We start from the raw sequence: 13,934 nt of genomic DNA on the forward strand, positions 1-13,934 counted from the left end.
AATTGGGCGCGGATTTCATCCTCCGCATCCGGAAGTGTGCACGTGCTGGCTAGCTTCTTGAGCCGAGCGTAGAATACATCTACGGATTCCTCAGGGAGCTGTCGCGCTTGACGGAGTAGGAAACGCTCGTAATCCGCGCTGGTGAAGGGCTCAAAATACTTCGTGATGGCATCCCGCAGGGTCTTGTACGTGTGGGGCGGGGCACCCTCCGTAATATCCTTGGAGATGTCATGAATAGCTTCGCCTCCCAGGTGCAGCAGCATGGCGCGCTGGCGAGTTACAGCGATGTTAGCTGCGACGAAGTAGACTTCAAGCCGCTCCACCCACTTCTTCCACCGGGTGGCTTGAGAGGGGGGGCTTCCGGTGACATCAAATGGTTCAAGAGGCGGAATGTTGGCCATGATGGGCTAGCGAAGTAGGCACTAGTGGCGTACAGGCAGGCGCCAGGGACTGTAGAGGATTTGTAGTCAAACAGGGAGATGCCAGGGCCAGTCTCCACGAGATGCGGGAGGGAAAGCAGGGCCGGTGACACGCGCAATGCGTGGGGAATGGCAGGCCGGTAGCGTTGCGCGTGTACCACGTGGTGCGAGGTGCGCACAGCGCATGCGCGGGCTCCACGGAGAGTCACCGGGACAGGGCCTGGCTGCCGAGATGGGGCCTCCGGGCAGGGGTGGCGGGTAGGCGCTTCGGGGTACCTGGCAGCGGCGTCTTGGGCCGCGGAGCGGCGAAGGACTGGCGGCGGCAGGAACAGCAGGGTGGAGGCACTCCGGGGATATGAAGCACCGAAGAGACTGTCGGGCAGGCCAAAACGGAGGTGCAGGTGAGCCACGCCGGGCTGTGGGCGGCACAGGGGGCGCCGGGGGGCCGCGCTGTTCGCGCTGCCGGCGTGAAGGAGCAGGCGGTGGCTGGAGGGCACGCAGGGGCCAGAAGGACAAACCACCGTCGTCGCCAATGTAGTGTCGCAGTGTAGGCCTCTGAGATAGACGGCACAGGACACATGTGTTTGCTTTGGTGGCCAGTAAACTAACTTAACCACGCCCAGAGCCCTGGGCCTTTTATTGGCTACTTACGTTATCTACGCACACGTTGGCCTCAACCAACTGTCCCCTCACGCTAGAGGGGTAATCACAAGGGAAACATTGGGAGGGGGCGTGTGCCGCTGTGGTACGCCCCACAGACGGCAACACTACAGCTGGCTACAACAGATAGACTAAATGTGTTCCTAGCAATATATGGGCGCTGTGCTATTTAAATTCTAATGCCCTGCTATGGAAGCAGCGTACTACGACGCACTATGAACCAACTGAGACTGGTTTCCTGACACAGGGAACGAGGCGCAACCAGTTGCCTCTTACAGGTGGAAATCTGTAAGATTTCAGAGAGGTGATCCTGCCTTCGAGCACGTCCTCTCACCTTCCCCCGGCAGCGGGATCCGTATGTCCCGCTTCATGGCTCCGGTTGGCCCTCCATTCCCAGCTCACCAGGAGCAGAACTCCTACGTGGCGTCTGTCCTGGGAGAGGCGGGAGGAGTCAAATCTGGCATGGGTGGCAGGCAACCGGCTATACTGTCAAAGCCCCAGCAAAGCATTTGTTGACATAAAAGGAGGACTGTGCTGACTGCCCACACACCATTTCTGTAGCAACAGGATTCATGGCGGCCATATTAGAAAGTTACATATTACAACAATGGTTGGTTGAACGGAAAGCACAACTCTTGTACACATTTAGGTGAAACTTGCCTTTTCAACCGAACCACTTGCAATGACCGGTGCCTCACAGCACGGCACCCGGGTCCTGCTCCTCCCCGGCTCTACCTTCTCTGAGGATGACAACTCACCCACCAGCCTCATGGGTTCCCCTCCTCTCCGCCGCCGCAAGGGGAAAAGACGAGGTGGTCAGCAACCAGGCGCACATGGGTAGTCTGGGCCCTGAGAGTAACACGCCCCCAAGCACACAACAGTATAGACTAGCTCTCCATTACTCAGTATTCACTTAACCATTATAACCAACGTTTCACTACTGAGACTCTGTCGTTTAAAGCGCTGTGTGGGTGGGAGAGATTTCAAACATGCAAGGTCAATTGAATTAAATCTCCACCTCAATCGAAAATAGCGATGAAGAGATTGTACAATTGTTGCTACCGCACGATGAAGGGATCAAGGGGCTGTAATACGGTGTTTGGTTGTTCACCCCAGCGTGCAGCCAAGTCCAGTCTACGGCAAAACTCGGGCAGGTGCATGCACAAATCACTCCCACATCAGACAAAACACACTATAAAGAACCTTTTTTAATACTGCTTGCATCTGCGATGGTGGACTGAGTAAGTATGTAGTCTTAGGCATCACTTGCGTAGTTAAGACGTAGAGGTAAACAAAATATCCCAGGGAAACGTATGAGAGGGAAGAATCAAAATGCACCTTCGGCCATTTTGGCAGCCAGGCTGGCTGCTCGAAAGCGATGGTGTGCGCGGATTCCCCTCGCCACTTAGCCTCGCATCCCGCCTGCTCTGAGTGACCCCGGGCACAGCTTGCATGCTTTGAGGCGATGCCTGCCTGCGGCGGCCTCCCTCCCCCGGCTCCCAGCCCCCCGCGCACACATGACTCACCCAATTACACCCTTCCTTGCTGCTAATTTTGCATCGGGTCCTAGAAGGGGCTGTTTCTGTTGTTGCACAGAGGGTGAGGATGTGTCCATACGGCTAAACTGCCATCTTTGGAGCTTGGGAACCAGGTTGGAGCCTCGGTGTCCTACAAAAACCAAGGTTATTATCTGCTGCCCGCCTAGGCTGTTTGCATACTTGTGAGAGTGCAGCGATCTGGGCGTTGTGCTGATAAACTACAATAAAATATGGGCACCGAAGTTGAACACGCTCCAATAGAGTAACACCAACAGGAAAGAAAACAAGCATTTGAAGGCACGAACGGGGAGGTGGGCGGCGGGCGAGTGAGAAGGCATCGGAATGCGGGAGGGGGTAGGGATGGGAAGAAATTGCCTTGCATGAAACTGAAATGAGCTCAAAGTTAAAAAAAAAGCAAGGCACTTTAAAAAAAAAGAGATCCCTGAAAAACAACAGACCCCCCAAAAAATGCACTAATACCAGTAAAGGGGCCAATAGCCATAGGCATGCCCGATAGGGATAAATGAGGGACATAAAGCACGCTTACCCAATAGCAAGTAGTACATTTTCAAAGATATGCTCAATAACAAATAGGAAAACGGAGGCGGGGACTCCCTCACTAAAGCATGTACTGCATTTCTCAACGAGACAGCGCATGCGCTGCCTTGACGAGACCTAATGATACCACTTCCCTTCAACACAAACCCCAGATGGCTATAAGTGCCGAGTAGCAGCAGCAAGCTAACAAGAGCACTAAGAAGTGTTGAAGATGTGTGTGATCACCGCGTCAGTGTGTTTATGTGTCGACCCAGTTAACATGGACATTTGTGGCCTCGTACATGGTTCTCGGAGCTTGTTTCCTGCTGTGACCGGAGCCAGCTGAGGAGGAGCTGTTCCTACAGTGAGGCTTGAAAATAAGGTTTCCTGGATCCCAATAACCAGATGGAGGCAATAAGCACATATGATAAAGGTGGTGATGCTTCGTTCCCCGCATACACTTTGCACCATAGACCAGGGAGGAGTAAAGGCTCTAGCCCACGCCAGCATCAGACCCAGACACACTGCCCAAGGCAGGAGGTGCTGCAAGATAGGGAAACACTGGCTGCCTTTGTTCCACGTGCTTGCGTAAGTGGGATACTGTTACGACATCTGCTGCGCTTCAGGTGTCACGGTGGGAACTACAACATGTTTAGGTCTCTAGACAAGCTCTTGTGCAATGCCAGAAATAACCTTTGTTGCAAACACTCCCCACTGAGCCCTAAACTTCCACTGGGAGCAGCTGCTGCCTGGATGGGCTGAGCATCATGAGGTTTCCATACCAGGATTGTGCCCTGCGGCTTTCAACGCAGAAACCTCTGCAGCCGTGCCTTAACACACTGAGCTATCTTGAAATATGGTCACTGTGCGATCAGTAAAGTAAGCCAGAAGTGCTTTACTGATCCCAGCCTCCTGGGAAGTGGGAGGGACAGAGCTGGCAAGCATGTTTACATCCAGGTGGGCTACATTACAGGGCCAGGTGGATGCTGGAGGGCCATGTTGACCTGAGACACATCCACTGAGTGGACTGTGGTATCTGGTCTGTGGAGTCCGGTGATCTTCGGGCCGGGCTGGGGACAGCACCTTCCAATGCCCTTCTGAACCAGGCCTTGAATGGGTCAGCTAACCTATGCACTGAATGCATTAGTGATGATTGCTGCAGGGTGTTTATCAACTGCCTTGTTCTATATTAGGTTGGCAGGTGTGTACACAACATATGTTTATACGTGTTGTTTATGTGAGGATTTCAAGGATTTGCAAGCGCAAACTTTTAGAATACTTCGTCGCAATGACTGTTCTGCTGTAACACGTGCACACAGGTATCCTTTCTGGGTTTGCAAGGATTCAAAACGCATTTACAGGGGTGTGATTGCATAAGAGCTTTCTCAGTGGTGTTGTCAAATGGTCATTACGGGTACTGGGATGTGATTAAATGTCGCACTGCTTGACTGTCTCTCGTAAAGGGGTCACAACCAGCACTGGGGTTCCATTTTGCATCAAGGCAAGTATCTACCATCTCTTTGAAAGTTAAATTGTTTACACAAAGACTGCTAAAAGCCACATTCCTTCAGAGGTCCATTTAACATTTTACATCCACAGATTGCATGCTATTGTAAACAAATGTCCCTTGCTATACTCTAATAACTGAGTGAAAAATGAAGCTTAACCTAAACTTGCCATTTTTACTTCCCTTGTTTATTTTGAATGGCCCTCTCCTTTCCTTCATCCTTCTGTGGGTCTCTTGTATATATAGACTGCTCCAAATCTTACACCTGTCTCAACCTCTGTTTCTCTGAAGACTGACAATATCTATTCATTCCAGGAGCCATTACCTCCTCGTCCCGTCTCCCTGTCCCATTCCTTATCAGTGAGCAGCTAGTCTGCTCCACAGAAACCTATAGCCTAGCTGAGCTGTTTGCACTTCCTCAACATGGCGTCACTATCACGTGACAATAAAGGGGGAAGTGCATCATCGGAACAACCTGTTCTTTTTTTTTCTGCCTACGCGGTATGCCTGAATGCCTGGCTGTGCTCGGGGGTGCTTAAGGTAAGTTCCCTGTTAATTTATTGTTTGCTGTTTCGGCGGCCTGCTTTAGCGGCCGCCTTTTATTATTGCTGTTTTCTCCCACGCTGCCTCCTTTGATGGTGTTTCTTGCGCGGTTCGCGTTGGCGGCCGCCTCCGCTTTGCACACTCACCTGTTTGTGTTGGGCCTGCTTCAGAGGCCGTTTTTGGGTGTTCTCCGTGTCCCGCTGCGCCCTGCATTAGCGGGCAGGGTTGGCTGGTTTGGTGCTGAGGCGCGCATATGTTTTTCTTTGCTTTGGGGGCAAATTCTGGCAGCAGGCCGTGCTTTTATGCCGGCCCCCTTTTCACTACTCCCACGGGAACTCGGGTCCTCGGGACTTCGTGGCCTATAAATGGGGTCCTTCCTTTCAGGTTTTTGTGCTTGATGTGTGCCTGTTTTTTGTGCTTGGGACTCAGGTTGTTGCGGTCATGGCCTCTGATGCCTCTTCCTCTGCTGCCCCTCTTGATGCCCTGCGTCTGATTATTAATGAGGCTGTGGCTGCTGCGTTCCTGGCTAGGGACACGGCTGGTCCTCCTCCCAAGATGCCTCGTGGTTTCTTGGATCCGCAAGCTGCTCCTGAGGATGAGTTTGGTCCTGATGAGGATGAGGGTGTACGTGGCCGCTTTGTTCAAGGTGCTGAGCTCTCTGACCTCTTCGCCCATGTGAGTGGCAATTTGGGATTTTCTCCTCCTGCTGCTGATGTTTTGGAGGATGACTTCTTTACGCAGTATGTCCAGCCTGCTGCTGACTCTTTTTCTTTGCAAGGGGCGGTGCGCAAAGTGTTGGCTCACGAATGGAAGGAGGTGGACAAGTCAGCTTTTCTTCGTTTCCTGTCCAAGCGCTACCCTATGGAGGGTTTTGCTGCTGAGTTCCCTCAGGCTGTGAAAGTTGACAATTTGATGGCTGGCCTTTCCTCTCAAGGTTTGGTCATTTCGGATGACACCCTTCCTGCGGACGCTGTGGATAAAGGTGTTGAAGGGGCGGTGAAGCGTTCTTATGCTGTTTCTAATTTTTCTGTCTGTGCGACTGCCTATTCTAACAACATGGTCCAGTCTCTCCTCAAGGATTTTCAGTCCCTGTCCGTTCTGTTGCAGGACGGTGAGGATGCCACGCCTCTTTTGTCTTTGATGGTGTTGCAGGTGCGGTACTTGTCGACTCTTTCTTTTGACAATTTCGGGGCGGCAGCGGCTGCTTCTGGTGCTTCCATCGCTGCCCGTCGTCATATATGGATGCGTTCGTGGAAGGATGAGTCTTCCCAGAAGTCGGTCCTCCTTAAATTGCCCTTTGGAGGTTCCAAGGTGTTCGGTCCCCAGCTGGAGGATATGGTCAAGCAATTGGCGGAGAACCGCAAGCTGGTGGCTCCAGTCCGCCCTCCTTCTAGGGGGCGTGGGTTTGGCTACCGTTGCGATTTTGGGCCTCCTGCTCGAGGCGCTTCACAGCCCTTTCGTGGCAGGGGTCGTGGCCGGGGGGCCCCTGGAGGTGCCAAGCCCCAGGCCGCTGCCGGTGTTGCCGCCACCGCTTCCTCCTCTTCCCAATGACTATCTGCCTTTGCCAGTTGGTGGTCGCCTCCAGTCCTTCCGGTCCCAGTGGTTGTCGGTTCCGGATGCCTGGGCAGTTCTGACTGTGTCGGAGGGTTGCCGGATAGAGTTTTCCTTTCCTCCTCCTCCGGTTTTTGTTCGGACTCCCTGGCCCCGTCTTCCTCTGCGATGGGAGGCTTTGCTGGCAGGTGTGCGGCTTCTGTTGGACAAGAATGCTATTGTGGTGGTTCCTCCTCCCGGAAAGGGGTGAGGGTTGCTATTCGATCCTCTTTCTGGTCTCCAAGAAAGATACTTTGGATCTTCGTCCTGTTTTGGATCTGAAGCGGGTCAATCGCTTCGTTCTCCATCATCCATTCAAGATGGTGACTCTACAGTCCATCCTGCCTCTGGTGCTTCCAGGGGGCTTCCTGGCGTCCCTGGACCTGATGGATGCATATCTGCACCTCCCTGTCCATCCGGCGGGCCAGCGGTTTCTCCGGTTTGCTGTGGGGGACCTTCACTACCAGTTCCGGGTGCTCCCGTTCGGCCTTTCCTCGGCACCCAGGGTTTTCTCTAAGCTCTTGGCCCCTCTAGTGGGTATTCTTCATTCCAGGGGGCTACAGGTGTTTCCCTATCTGGATGACTGGTTGATTGTCTCTCCTTCCTTTTCTCAGGCTCTGTCGGATGTGGACCAGGTGTGTCTTCTCCTGGGTTCTTTTGGGTTCCTCATCAACCACCGGAAGTCCTCCCTGGTGCCCTCCCAGTCCCTGAAGTTCCTAGGGGCTCTCTTCCGCATGGACCTGGGCATGGTGTTCCTCTCCCAGGAGTGCCAGTTGACTTTGTTTCATCACCTTTCTTGGCTTCTGTCCCAGTCCCGGGTGTCTGCCCGTCTCTGGTTACGGAGTCAGGGGGAGATGGCGTCCACTTTTCATATCCTTCCTTGAGCCAGGCTACATCTGTATCCCCTGTTGCATCATGTCCTGTCACACTGGGATCCTGCCTCCCTGGACTACGAGACTCTGATACCTGTCACTCCGGGGATTCGGGCGGATCTCCAGTGGTGGTTGTCCCCTCAGTCTCTTTCTCAGGGGTTCGATCTCCTTCCTCCTCAGTCTGTGGTTGTGGTGTCCACGGATGCCAGTGCCTTGGGTTGTGGTGCTGTTCTGGGTGCCTCCAAGGCTCAGGGTCGGTGGTCCCGTTACGAGTCCCCCTAGTCCTCGAACTGGAAAGAGTTGAGGGCGGTTTGGTTGGCTCTTCGGTGGTTCACTCCTCTCCTTCGGGGTTGGGCGGTCTCGGTGCAGACCGACAATCAGGTGGTTCGTGCTTATGTGAATCACCAAGGGGGCATGTGTCGGTCTCTGTTTCTACTGTCCCGGAAGATCGGGCTTTGGGCCGAGACGAGTCTCTTGTCTCTGACGGCGGTCTATCTTCCGGGGACGGAGAATGGGCCTGCGGATTCTTTGAGCAGGGTGTTCCCCTCCTCGGTGTCCCTGTGTCTGTCCCCGCTTCTGTTCGATCTGATTGTCCTCAGGTTCCGCCTTCCTTGGCTGGATCTTTTTGCCTCGGAGGATTCCGCCCTTCTTCCTCTGTTTTGCAGCATCATTCCCTCTCGCTTGGCGTGGGCCACCGATGCTTTCTCGATCCCGTGGTCGATGGGCTGCTGTTTGCCTTCCCTCCGTTTGCCTTGATTCCGCGGGTCCTCCGGAAGGTTCGGTTGGATCGGGCGGAGGTTCTCCTGGTGGTGCCGGAGTGGTCTTGGCAGTCTTGGTTTCCCCTTCTGCTGACCTTTTCTGTTTGCCCTCATTGGAGGTTTCCCCTGTCCCCCTCCCCTCTGCGGGCTCCTCTTCTCGGGATTGCCTCCCTGCGCAGCCTCCGGCTGGGGGTTTGGCACTTGAGAGGTTGAGTTTGCTGGGTCTGGGTTGCTCAGTGGAGGTTGCCCAATGTCTCCAACTGCCTCGGCGTTCTTCCACCTTGAAGTCCTATGCCCGTCACTGGAAGAATTTCTCCTCCTGGTGTCTTGGGAAGGGTCTCTCTTCTGCCTCCTGTGAGGCTGTGAGGATGTTGCACTTCTTGAGGGATGGTTTTGTTTTGGGGCTTGCGGTTTCTTCCCTGCGGGCGCAGTGGGCTGCCATTCTTGCTTTTCAGGGTTCCTCTGTGTCCTCTGTCTCCCCGTTGGTGGCTCGCCTTCTGAGGAGTTTTTTTATTCAGCGTCCTGTTTCTCGTTCTCCTGTGCCTCCTTGGGATCTTCCCTTGGTTCTACGTGCTTTGACGGGTCCTCCTTTCGAGCCTTTGGACTCCGTGGCCCTGGAGTTCCTTTCTGCTAAGGTTCTTTTCCTGGTGGCCATTACTTCTGGGCTCTAATGGTTTCTCCCCCTTTTTTGCGCTTTTGCACTGACAAGGTCATTCTCCGCCCGAGTCAGTTCTTTCTGCCTAAGGTGTTGTCTTCTTTTCACTGTCAGGAGGATATTGTTCTCCCGGTATTTTTTCCGGATTCTGCCTCTCCTGAGGAGGTGGTTCTCCATTCATTGGATGTGCTGAGGGCTCTCCGCATCTACTTGGAGCGTACGGCTGGTTTCCGTAAGGTTGATTCCTTGTTTGTCAGCTATGGCCTCTCGGGGATGGGTCTTCGGCCTTCTTTGTCCACCTTGTCCTGTTGGGTCAGGGGCGCTGTGGTTTCTGCTTACGATTCTGCCCACTGTCCTCTCCCTTCTTCTGTTCAGTGTAGGTCGACCAGGGGCGTTTCATCCTCCTGGGCCATGTTCAAGGGGGCCTCCTTGAGGGACATTTGTAATGCTGCCACTTGGGCTACTCCCCATACGTTTGTTTCCCATTATTTTCTTTAGTTGGGAATGGCGGCCTCTGCTGCCTTTGGGTCTCATATTCGATCTGCAATACATGGTTTGTGATGTGTACTGTTTTCTGTTGATTAAAATGAACCTGTTTTTTTCGCACCTTTTTGGTCTGTTTTTTTCTTACAATCACCGTGTGCTTGGGTATGGGTGCACTGATAAGGAATGGGACGGGGAGACGGGACGAGGAGGTAATGCCCGGTTACTCACCGGTAATATACATTACTCCGAGTCCTGGTCTCCCCGTCCCATTCCTGAGCCCTTCCCTCCCTCCCTGGTTTGGGTTTTCTTTGGGTGATTATCTGTTTTCGTTCTGGGTTTTCTTTGGTATTCTCAGGATGTTCTGATGATGCACTTCCCCCTTTATTGTCACGTGATAGTGACGCCATGTTGGGGGAAGTGCAAACAGCTCAGCTAGGCTATAGGTTTCTGTGGAGCAGACTAGCTGCTCACTGATAAGGAATGGGACGGGGAGACCAGGACTCGGAGTAATGGATATTACCGGTGAGTAACAGGGCATTCGCTTCTCACAAAACCCCTCTAAAGATAACACGTAATGTGTGTTCACGGCCTATAGTGTGATTATCACTGACTCCTCCATTCCTGGCCCCGCCCCCTTTTACTTACAATCATGGGTTACATTTTCAGCATTGCACCTGACACAGGTGCGTACATAGACCCCCCCCCCTCCCCCAATGCTCACTCATCCAGTTCATAATCTCGCCTTCAGAGCACACGCGTTACTTTATTTATTTATTGAGTTTTATATAGCGCTGGCTAGACCCGGACGTATCAGAGCGCTTTACATGAGGAAGAAGCATTGTTTCAGAACATGGTTACAAAGTTACATCAGTTACTGGAGCGTAGTTACAGGAATTACATGACTACAAAAGCACAGAATAAACATGAGGGGGGAAAAAATAGGCGTTCATTCTTTCTCTCACACACACACTCTTCTGCCAGAGGGGCTTCCACATGCAAACACAGTTATTGCGTAAATTCTCTAGCTGGGACGTCGCCCGGGCAGGTCTTACATTTCCATTACAATGTAATATTTGTACTTTTCCTGGCAGACACGTGACCCACACTTTACCTGGAAGAGATGTAACGCACACCGTCGCTCTCCAGGCCTCGCCTTATTCCCCGCCCCTTCTCTATGCCAGTCTGGGCAGCAACTATGAGTAGCGGGGGGGGGCACCTGTAACCCGAGGCTTGCCTTTTTTTTTTTTACCCCTGACAGGCACTGCTGTTGCTACCTCTGGTATCCGGGGTGCTGAAGAAAGTTTACCGCCTTTCCTGGCCTTTTCTCTCCTCTCCTCTCCCGTTCCCCCGGTGCTGTAACTCTGTAAAATGTGTTACCTCTTCCTCTGGGGTCTTCCTGTTTGGACCTCGGTTCAGGAAGCTCTCCTGTCTCTCTGTGTGATCTTGTGCCTCTTGCAGGTGGCAGACAGCCCACTCCCAGGGGTTCCCTGTGCCCTCGCTCCCAGATGCTTCTGTGTCTCTCTGTGTGATCTTGTGCCTCTTGCAGGTGGCAGACAGCCCACTCCCAGGGGTTCCCTGTGCCCTCGGTCCCAGATGCTTCTGTGTCTCTCTGTGTGGTCTTGTGCCTCTTGCAGGTGGCAGACAGTCCACTCCCAGGGGTTCCTGTTCCCTCGGTCCAAGATGCTGTTGTCTCTCTCTGTGTGATCTTGTGCCTCTTGCAGGTGGCTGGCAGTCCACGGGGACACTATGCTCGCTGCTCCTCTGTCCCACTCCCAGATGCTTCTGTCTCTCTCTGTGTGATCTTGTGCCTCTTGCAGGTGGCTGGCAGTCCACGGGGACACTATGCTCGCTGCTCCTCTGTCCCACTCCCAGGTGCTTCTGTCTCCCTCTGTGTGATCTTGTTACACTACCTCTTGCAGGTGGCAGACAGTCCCAGGGCCTCCCTGTGCCCTCGGTCCCAGATGCTTCTGTGTCTGTGTGATCTTGTGCCTCTTGCAGGTGTCAGGCAGTCACGGCCTGTCTGTGCCCTCGGTCCCAGGTGCTGCTTGTCTCGCCGTGTGCTCTTGTGCCTCTGCTTGTTGCTGAGCAGGGCTCCCCTCTGTTCTCACCCCGCCCTGTTCTGCTCAACACTCTCACAGCACAACAACTCTGCCAGGCTGATATCTGGAGAACACTCGAAGCTGTGGGCAGGGGCAGGGCAGGATGTGACATCACCGCTGGAACTGGTGCCAATTTTTACTCCATTTGGGAAAATCCTCAGACCGCCCCGCGGTTCGTCGCCCCCCCTCCCGGACCAGGAAATGTGCAGAGAGCCAGCATAGGCGCTGGAAGTAGGGCTGTTGGGGGGCTGCAGCACCCCCACAATAACCACGCTGGAGGTCAGCAGGCGAAGAAGCAATTATGAAGCCTTTGAAGTTTGTTTTTATCTTGTCACACGTGTTGTGCTTTCACAGACCGAGGTCTCATGTCAAGCTGTGACTTCTGACACACTGCTGCTTGTTCTTCTATCATGGACATTGGTGTTTACTTTTACGTCTCTGCCACGTGAAGGATTTTATTAAGTGAACTGTGAAATCTTGCAGAGTTCAGATGTGAAAGGAAAGGCCGTAGGATATCAATTTGTCTAACACGAAAACACCTGTAAATGAACTGTACGTATATTTCAGAATATGTCAGCAGTTACAAAGCACAAATAAAGCAAATTTTTAGGTCTCGCCTGATCCAGCGCCTGCGCTGATCTGGCGAGACTTTTAGTAAGTGCGCTTTTGAAAATGCTGCCATGGCCTAGTGCTTGCGGTTACTAGCGTGGGCGCGCACGATCAGGCGCCATCTGGCTTTCCACCCTTACACTTGCAGCGGCTTTCATCGCTCGCGATTACTTTCATTTCGCGGCCGTGTCACTTTCACGGCTGCACGGCCAATGCTTGTTTAAAATTCCTTTTACAGAGCGCGCTCGCACACCACTCCCGGGCTTGGTGACCGCTTTTGCAATTCGTTAGCTCACTGCCAGTTTGTAGTCCTCCTGCTTCTGCAAACAGTTGTTTGCTTTCCACTTCCTCTCCCGAATGGCTCCTCTTTCCTTCCACAGCCATTCTATATTTGTCTCTTTTTTTACACTCTTGGTGATTCCCTTTTTTCTCCCCTACTCCTGTTCTAACCTCCCTTCCACCACACCTTTCTCATCCTTTATCTACTTCCCACTCTTTCCCCATGTTTTCTCTCCAGCTGTTTGTTCTCGCTTCTCGTTACTCTCCTCCTCTACCAACTTTTCCCTCCTCTGGGCACGCTCCCTCCCTTCTATCTCTAAATATTCCTTGCCTTCTTTCTCAACTTCCCACTTACTCCTCACCTCACATCCTCTCCGTTCTCTCTCCCCATTCCCCTTTCTACTTTCTCCTCTGCTCTTACTCCCCTCCAATACTTCCTCTACTCCTGCCCCTCCCAGGGACATAACATAGACCCCTGCAGCCCCGGTGACACAGGAGGTTCAACACCCATTAATGCCTATAAATATCCATGAGATATGGGAGGCGCAGGCCCCCCCACCATACATATGCATTACAGCACTGCCTCCTCCTCCTCTTTTCAACATCTCGCACTAATATGTCCTTGCACCCCGCTATACTGCCTGTTTAGTCCCCAACTCACTCTCTCCTTAATTCCATTTTCCACTCTCTCGTTTCCCCCAGCCACCATCCTCTCCTCTCGTTGTTCTGTACTAGCTCACCTCCTTCCCTCTCTCCCTCTCCTAGCCATTCATTCCCTCTTGTTGTTCTGCTCTCTAGCCCTCACTTTATTCTCATCCTCTTCTATCACACTCCTCTTTCTTCGCCCTCTTCAGCATTATCTCCCATTCTGCTCTTCTTTTGAGTTCTTATAGCTGTCTTCCTCCTTCTCCCTAACTCGCTATGTTGTAGCTAATATAAGCTCCATGATTGATCCATTGACCATCTGATTTACGTTTGTGTATTATCCACGCAGTTCTTTAAGCGATCTCATATCTTACGATGTTCGTCACTCTATAAAGCTGTTAAATAATTGATATTTAAAAATTCGATATACAATTTTAGCCTGTTCTGCTTCATAGCTGAGCTACAGGCTCACATATTACTTGCAGGGAACCTCCACTGCGGCTGAGAGATGCTCCAGATATTTGTCCTTTTTTCTACTGAAAGTAAATAAAAGCAACATTCTTTGGAGGTAACCTTTTGATTGCTATGAGTTCACTTCAGACCAAGAATGCACTGAATGCAGATGTTACTAACCGCCATTCCTCTACAGAACAACCGGCAGACCACTGCACTGGACTCCCACACTCATTCATTCTGATTGAAAACAAGCATTGGCCTAGCCAATAGGTCTTGCCTTT

The 13,934-nt window shown here is 52.5% G+C and overlaps 1 protein-coding gene across 1 annotated transcript in view; it reads right to left on the reverse strand.

Annotated features, from left to right (window-relative positions):
- Window positions 1–11,708, reverse strand: part of LOC144798522 (phospholipid scramblase family member 5-like) — a 290,685-nt gene extending 278,977 nt beyond the window's left edge. Inside the window, exon 1 of the mRNA XM_078669444.1 lies at window positions 10,840–11,708. The gene's annotated coding sequence lies outside the window, so the exon portion shown is untranslated. The remainder of the gene's footprint in view (window positions 1–10,839) is intronic.
- Window positions 11,709–13,934: the final 2,226 nt, after the last annotated feature.

Source organism: Lissotriton helveticus, chromosome 12, assembly GCF_964261635.1.
Source record: "Lissotriton helveticus chromosome 12, aLisHel1.1, whole genome shotgun sequence".
NCBI classification, from domain to species: domain Eukaryota; kingdom Metazoa; phylum Chordata; class Amphibia; order Caudata; family Salamandridae; genus Lissotriton; species Lissotriton helveticus.